Source organism: Cricetulus griseus, chromosome 4 (assembly GCF_003668045.3).
Source record: "Cricetulus griseus strain 17A/GY chromosome 4, alternate assembly CriGri-PICRH-1.0, whole genome shotgun sequence".
Lineage (NCBI taxonomy): Eukaryota > Metazoa > Chordata > Mammalia > Rodentia > Cricetidae > Cricetulus > Cricetulus griseus.
In genome coordinates this window covers 88,371,884-88,380,449 of record NC_048597.1, presented here as the reverse complement: position 1 = coordinate 88,380,449, position 8,566 = coordinate 88,371,884, and positions in this window count along the sequence as shown.

Here is an 8,566-nt window from a genome sequence, read left to right as displayed (position 1 = left end):
AGGAAGATTGAGAACCTCTGCTATAAACACTGAAGTAAGCTGAGCACAAGTATTGGTAGCTTTGCTTGTTGAGTGCAGATGTCATGTGATCAGCTGCGCAGGCACCTTTTTCCGCCTTCAGTGTTAGACAGCACTCTGCTGCTCAGCCGGCTGGGACTTAGGACAAAGCTGCCTCAGCCATCTTCCTTGATGCTTCTTAGAGACCCTGTCCACCAGCATTCCTGGCTTTCACTTTCACCTCCTCCAGAAAGCCCTCCCTGATTTCAGCCTGCTATGTGCTCACATTGAACTCTTTAAAAAGCATACAATAGCTGGGTGGTGATGGTGGTAGTGGTGTACACCTTTAATCCCAGTATTTGGGAGGCAAAGTCACTCGGATCTCTGTGAGTTTGAGGCCAACCTGGCCTACCGAGTGAGTTCCAGGACAGACTCCAAAGCTACACAGAGAAACCCTGTCTCGAAAAACGAAAGAAAGAAGCATACATTAGGTGCTTGACTCTGCAGCACATGAACTGGCAGAATGCTTGCCCAGCATGCATTGGGTTAGAGCCCCAGCACTGCATAAGCCAGGTGTGGTGGTACAGGTTTGTCACCCCAGCAATCTAAAGGCAGGGCCTGGAGGATTAGAAATTCAAGTTTTTTTGTTTTGTTTTGTTTTGTTTTGTTTTTCCAGACAGGGTTTCTCTGTGGCTTTGGATGCTGTCCTGGAACTAGCGCTTGTAGACCAGGCTGGTCTCGAACTCACAGAGATCCACCTGCCTCTGCCTCCCGAGTGCTGGGATTAAAGGCATGCGCCACCAACGCCCGGCTCAAGTTTATTCTTAGCTGCATAGAGAACTGAAGGTTAGACTGGACTACACCAGCTCTCAAAAAACAAGATTGATCAATCCATGAATTTGATATCCAGCACCTTTGTTAGGAACCTCTCTCTTATAACCCCAACATTGGGTGGCAGAGATGGCGATTCCTGGGGCTCACTGGTATCCAGCCTAGCTAAATCAATGGGCTCTGAGCCAGTGAGAGATAGTGTCTCAAGGCAATTTTGAGAATGACACTTGAGTTGTCCTCTAGCCTACACACACACACACACACACACACACACACACACACACACACACACACACACACGGAGCTGGCTTTGTGTTAATGATCCCAGAATTTAGAAAGTAGAGTCAGGGGAATGACAAGTTCAGGCTCAAACCTGAGTGTGAGTTGAGATTAGCCTGGGTCAATGAATGAATGAATGAAATAAGGGACATTGCACTGACGCCAGCTGGTAGTGTTCACCTAGCATGTATAAAGACCTAGTTCCATCCCCAGCATGGCACAAACCAATCATGGTAATCCACCAATGATCCCAAAATTAGGAAGTGAAGGACATAGATCAGAAATTCAAGGTCACCCTGACTGCACAGCAAAGTTGGATGCCAGCCTAGGCTACCTTCAACCCCTGCCTTCAGGTTAGAGCTTTAGCTTAGAAGTTGAGTGTGTGCCTAGCATATGTGAGATCTGTGGTTGTCCCTAATACTGAGGGGTTCAGGAACAGAAACACAGACCTACCTAACTGGGTTAATGAATCTTGAACTAAGGAACTGTCTGGTTCCTCAGACTCCCTCTGGCCGTAGTCATCCCAGAGGATGGTCGTCTGGTCCTTCCTAGAGGTAGTCTAGCCCAGTTCATTGTGACATCATGACCTCAAGAATTCTCCCAGAAGATGCTGTCACAAAGGTGCCTGCTACCTGTGGAGACAGTCTAGAGGACCTGAGGTTGAAATCTGTCAGAGACCCAGGTATGAATTTGAGCTTTCAGAGCCTCAGTTTTGTGATGTGGGAAATAGGATGGATAATAGTGATGACTTTAGAAGAAGCGGTGTGTCAGGGGCTATTATTTTTAAAGTTTTTCTGTTCCTCTCTATCTTGACACTGCACACAGGGACTAATGTCCTTCAGTCACCAGCCTTTCTTGTCATTACAGGGCTCACAACTACCAAAGAACCTTTTTAAAATTTAATTCCTTTTTAAAAACTATTTATTATTGGTTTTCAAGACAGGGTTTCTCTGTGTAGCCCTGACTGTCCCAGAACTCACTCTGTAGACCAGGCTTGTCTCAACTCACACATCAGCCTACCTCTGTCTCCTGAGTGCTAAGATTAAAGGTGTGCACCACTGCTGCTGGGTTTAACTGTTTAAAAAACAGATTTTGTGAGGGTTATCATTAATTTTAAATTTAACTGATACAACCTAGAATCACTTGTGAAGAGTCTCAGTGAGGAGCTATGTAGTTGACCTGTGGACATGACTGTACAGATTGTCTTAAGTATCCATATGGACTCAGTCTACTGTGGGTGGAAACATTCCCTAGACAGGGTCCTGGAATGTATAATAGAGTGTGGAGAAGCAATGAGCACATTGGTCAAGAAAGTGAGCAGCCATGCATTTAATTCTCTCCGCTGTCAACTGCAGATGTGATGGTAGTAACTGAAGAAGTTCCTATCTTATCTTCACCTGGAACTGTGATCTGAAACTTCTCCCCTAAGTTTCTTTTTTTTCAGAGTATTTAAACCACAGCAATATAAATGGAACCAGATCACATTTATTTGTATATATTTGTGTATATTTGGGTGTCTTCCATGGTGGTCTGAGGATATCAGGGAACAATTTTTGGGAGTCCTCTCCTTATGCTACATGGGTCCTGGAGATTAGACCATCATGTAAGTTATCAGACTTGGTGGCAAGTGTCTTCCCCCATTGAACCATCTTGCCGAGCTGGTCTCATGTAGCACAGGCTGCTTTCCAACTTGCTATATAGTCAAGAATGACTACTGATTCTCCTGCTTCCACCTCTTTAGTGCTGGGATGACAGATGTGCGCCGCCATGGACCAAATCCAGGGCTTGATAAATGCTAAGCAAACACTCTGTCAACTGAGCTACTGTCCCGGTCCCCCAAGCTACCTTTTAAATGGATGTTTCCCTACTGCCCAAACTACCCAAAGGTTGCTTGGAAACATACTCTTGGTTAAATGAATTCTGACTAATTTGACTTGTCACTGTTTGTGTGTGTGTGTGTGTGTGTGTGTGTGTGTGTGTGTGTGTGTGTGTGTGTGTTGGGGTTTTTTAGAAAGTATGTAGAGGATTTGTTTTGTATGAGAGTTTTGCCTAGAATTTTTTTCTTTCTTCCCTTTTTTTCCATTGCTGTGGATGGAACTCAGGTTCTCTGCCGGTAAAGCAGGCATGATGGTAAATGTGCCTGTAATTCCAGCATTGTAATCTCCCCAGAGTCAGGAGGAGTCACCCACAAGTTTGAGACCAGCCTGCTCTACATAGTGACACCTTATCTTAAAAAAAAAAAAATAACAAAAAAGTGATGTGTCGGGGCAAGATAGCTCAGCAGGTAAGGGCACTGCCAGCAAATCTGACGACCTGAGTTTGATCCTGGGGTCCCACATGGTAGAAGGAGAGAACTGAAAGTTGTCAGGTGTTCATAAATACATCATGGGATGTATGCATTTCAGTGTATGTAAATTATACTTTAATAATGCCTGTTAAAAAGAAAGGGAATACACACACACACACACACACACACACACACACACACACACCACACACAGAGAGAGAGAGAGAGAGAGAGAGAGAGAGAGAGAGAGAGAGAGAGGACATTTTTTTTTCTTTTAAGCTGAAGGCCAGGCATGTATTGCATATCTTTAATCCCAGAATTCAGGAAGCAGAAGTAGAGGCTCTCTGTGAGTCTGAGACAGCCTTGCCTACATAGAGGGTTTCAGGCTAGCCAGAGCTACTTGATGAGACCCTGTCTAAAAAAGTAAAAGTTGAAGCTATAATGAATACCAAAGCCATTTGGATGGTTTTCTTCTCACAAAAGCAGTTCCAGACTATTGTGGCTTTTGTCCCCTGGGTTGAGGCCAGCTCTACTCCCAGCCTCCAACCCACCCCAGGGCTTTGGTCCAGCCAGCCAGACACAAACATTTCCTCCTCCTCTGCTTGCTGGGAAATGCAGGCTTTCGAGGGCAGATCTCAGGCTAGGGTGGGGGTAAGATCTCAGGCTGGGGTGGAGGGCAGATCTCAGGCTGTGGGGGTGCAGATCTCAGGCTGGGGTGGGGGTAGAAGAATGGGAGGTAGAGCACTTGCCTAGCATGCATGAAGCTCAGAGTTCTTGAGTCTCTGGATGGTTTTAAGGAAGACCACAAAGAAATGAAACAAGAGTGAAGCTGTGATGGGTAGAGGGTATCAGTTACTCTCATAAACTAGGAACCAGGGTGTGGGGTGGTGAGATGGCTCAGGGGAAAGGTGCTCGTCCCCAAGCCTGATGACTGAGTTAGATCCTTGGGATCCTTGTGGTGGAAAGAGAGGACCACCTGAATGTTGTTACACAGTCACATGCATACCACAGCACCTGCATGCCTACCGGCCTACACACACAATAAAGAAATGGAAAGTAACAGAAGGCTGGCCTCTCCCTCTCTCAGCTTTGCATGCTGCCTGTGTTTAGAGACACGATAACAGAGTGGCCTTGTCTCATGTGGGCATTCTGTGTTGGGGAGGAGGACACTGGCTGGGGACCAGCAGTGATTGCCAGACTGTGCCTGGCAACTCCAAGGCCAGCTAGGAAGGACAGGGCAGCCTAAGTATTTTCTCAAAGGTCAATCAAGCTCAATTCTTCACCAGCGGGTTGTAGTTGCTGGGAGAGTCAGGCATAGCCTGCAAAATTCAAAGCTGGGTCTCAGGGTGGAGAATGGCAGCAGGGTGTGTGTGTGTGTGTGTGTGTGTGTGTGTGTGCGCGTGTGTGTGTGTGTGTGCGTGCGTGCGTGTGTGCGTGCGTGTGTGTGTGTGTGTGTGTGTGTGTGCGTGTGTGTGTGCGTGTGTGCGTGCGTGCGTGCGTGCGTGCGCGTGCGTGCGTGCGTGGCGCGCGCGCGTGCGTGCGTGTGTGTGTGTGTGTGTGTGTGTGTGTGTGTGTGTGTGTGTGCGTGTGTGTTTGTATGTGTGTGTGTGTGCTGCAGAGAGCTTGGCCACATGCAGGGGTTTCAGAGAAAAGCATCATGCAGACACAAGCCATTGAGGAGTATACATATTCAAGGGATCTTTCTGGACATGGCTGTACTTACCTGGAGGCTGGAGGACAGCTGCAAATGAGGCCACCCTGGGACATATAGTGAGTTTCAGGCCACCCAGAACTATAGAGTGAGACCCTGTCTCAAATAAGTAAACATCCACAAAAATCCCAGAGTCAGATGTAGTCGTACCCACCTGCCATCCCTGCTATTGGGAAGTAGGGGCAAGACGATGTACAATTCGAGGCCATCCTCAGCTGCATAGCAAGTTCCAGTATAGCCTGACTCGGTGGCCAGGGAGGTGGCTTGATACATAGAGGACTGGCTATGCAAGTCTAAGAAGCCTAGTTCAATCCTCTGGACTTGTATTTAAAAAGCAGGGTGCAGTGGCACACTTATAGTTCCAGCACCAGGGAAGCAGAGACATGGGGACTCTTGGGACTCAATGAGTAGCCGACCTAACTTCATGGGTGAGTTCCAGGCCAATGAGAGACCCTATCTCAAAAATAAACTGGAAGACATTGCTGTCTGGGCTCTACATGCATATGCACACATGGGTATCCCCACTCACCGTGTCTCAACCCCAAAAAAACAGCTAAGGAGGAAAATAAAGGGGCAAGGAATATTCAGAAGGTGTGAACAGGAAGGCCCCATAAGATGATGACATTTAGGCAGAGACCCAAGAATTACAGATTCGAGCGAAGACCCTGTTTCAAACATGAAAGTGGGTAAGAAGTTTAAGAAAATATGGAGAGAAGATGAGAGCAGATACCATCTAGGTAGCTAGTGAAATCATTCCAGGCAGAGGGAAAAATGGTGCAAAGGCCCTGAGATAGAAAGATGGTTCTACCCCCAGCAGCTTGTGCGCACACACACGAGAAAAGAGATGTGTTTATGAGCAGGGGACAGAGGAATAGAGGTTGAAATGTACAGAAGATGTCTTTCAAAAGTCAATTATTCAGGTACGGAAATGCAACCTGGGGACCACTTCACTTCTCCTAGGTTGGCTATCACCATAAACAAGATGTTGCAAAGGCACTGGTGAGGGTCCAGTCCTAGTGCATGGCGATGTGAAAGCTTACATGCCACACCAAATCCAGTAGATTCTGTGTGACACGTTCCACAGACTGAGGCAATAACTTCAAAAGAAGGAGGTCTCCTGGAAACGGCTGTGGAACTCTCAGCAGGAGAAAAATATTGGGCTGTGGCAATTTCTTGTGGCAATTTTTGTTTGTTCTTCTATTCCTTTTTTTCCCCCACATTAATGAAATGTTCCTAAAAGTCTATGCTGACATTATTTATTTATTTATTTATTTATTTATTTATTTATTTGGAGACAGGGTTTCTCTGTAGCTTTGGAGGCTGTCCTGGAACTAGCTCTTGTAGACCAGGCTGGTCTCTAACTCACAGAGATCCACCTGCCTCTGCCTCCCAAGTGCTTGGATTAAAGGCGTGCGCCACCAACAACCGGCTCTATGCTGACATTTTAAACAAAAGAAATAGATAAGAAACCATCCTCTGAGATGGGGTCACTAGCCATGAACTCATCTCAGGAAAAACGAGCACTTTCTAAATCATTCATGTCATTCACATAAGTACAAATAGTAAAAACTTTCCCAACAATAAAATTTCATTAGGCTGTACATATGTCATCGAAAGTGGGCTTAAGTATCCGGTAACGAAAGCTTTTAATAAGAAAGAGTTAAAATAGTTAAAATAGCTCAATACTTCAAAAACTCACAAGAACTAGGTAATAGATGTTAAACAATAACTGACCATAAAAATACATTAATTTGATTTAAGAAATATGTGGTTGGCCTTGGATGATCCGATGTTAGTCAAGGACGGTCTTATGTTTTGACTAATCAAGGACAAATTTTATGTTTTGATTAACCCTGAATGATTCTATGTTTTGGATTTCGGTGTCACTGTGCCAAGTAACAATAATGTCATATGTTTGGGTTTGTTTAACAAAAACATCCCCTGAGAAAATATCTCTGTAAAAACAACCTTGTTTGAGAACTGCAAAATACACTCAGATTCAAACTTCCTCTGTGTTTGTTTCTGTTTGTCACCGCCAAATCCTTACTCACCTATTCATCGAGGACCCCCATCCTAGGGACTCCCATACCCAGCTGGGGTGGTCCATGGCACTAACAGTCTGGCAACTCCTCAGAAACAGGGAGCCAGAGGACGGTTCAGCAGTGAAAGGTGACTGATGAAGACCTGAGATGAAAGTTGTGCTATGATTTCCATACATGTTAGGGGCATCCTCACATATGTGTACACATGTGCATGCATACCCACATATACATTAAATAAAATGCAAAATCAGTTTTGGAAAGTGAAACACAGAGTTTGGGATGTATCTCAATGACAGAGTGTTGCCTACCAAGTGCAGGGTCCTAGGTTCTACCCCCAGCAACACACGTGTGCACGCACATACACACACACACACACACACACACACAAACAGAGAAGCTGGATCTGTAGTGTATGTTTGTGATCTCAGTGCTAGGGAAGCGGAAACAGGAAGGTTCCTGAGGATGCCACCATGCTAACCGTGATGGAGAGGTCTGGGTAAAGTGAGAGACCCTGTCTCAAAATAAAGTGGAGAGTAACTGGGAAAAACACCTGAGGTAACCACTAGCCCTCCATCTGTGCATTTCCAGCTATACACACACAACAATAACCAACCATACCACCCCTTAAAAAATGAAAAGAAAAGAAACCACATGAGTCAGTAACTCCATCCCTGGGATTGAAACCAGGGACTTGAAAAAGTGCATATCCATGAGTGTTCATAACATCTGTATTTATAAAACTCAAAAGACAGACAAAGCCTGAAAGTCCAACAATGGGTACCTGGATAAACACATTGTGGTATGTCTATCAAGTGGAATATTATTCACCTCCAGAAAAGAGATGGAATTCTGATGCATGTTATCACATTGACAAACCTAAAGAAAAAAAAGAGCTAAGATTAGTAAAAGAGACACATACATAAGGTCACAGTATTAAATTTCCATTACTGTAACAAAATGTAATCAACTTATTAGAGGGAAAGAGTTATCTTAGTTTATGGCCATAGAGGCTTCAGTCTCTCACCTTTATTGCTTTGGGCTTGTGGGAATTAGCACATCATGGCCAGAGTCTCCATGAATTCCAGGAAGCAAAGGGAGACAACAGACCTGGGTACAATATCCCTTCCCAGGGCACATTCCCAATGACCTAATCTTCTTTCACTTACTTCACCTTTTAAAGCAGCTGTTCTCAACCTGTGTCCCATATCAGGTATTTGCATTACAATTCATTAACAGTAGTAAAATTACAGTTGTGAAGTAGCGTAGTTTTATGGTTGGCAGTCACCACATGAGGAACTGTATTAAAGGGTCACAGCATTAGGAAGGTTGAGAACCACTGATAAAGAAACAAACAAGGGTTGAAGAGATGGCCCAGGAGTTCAGAACATAGCCTTCTACAGAGGACCAGAATTCAGCTAT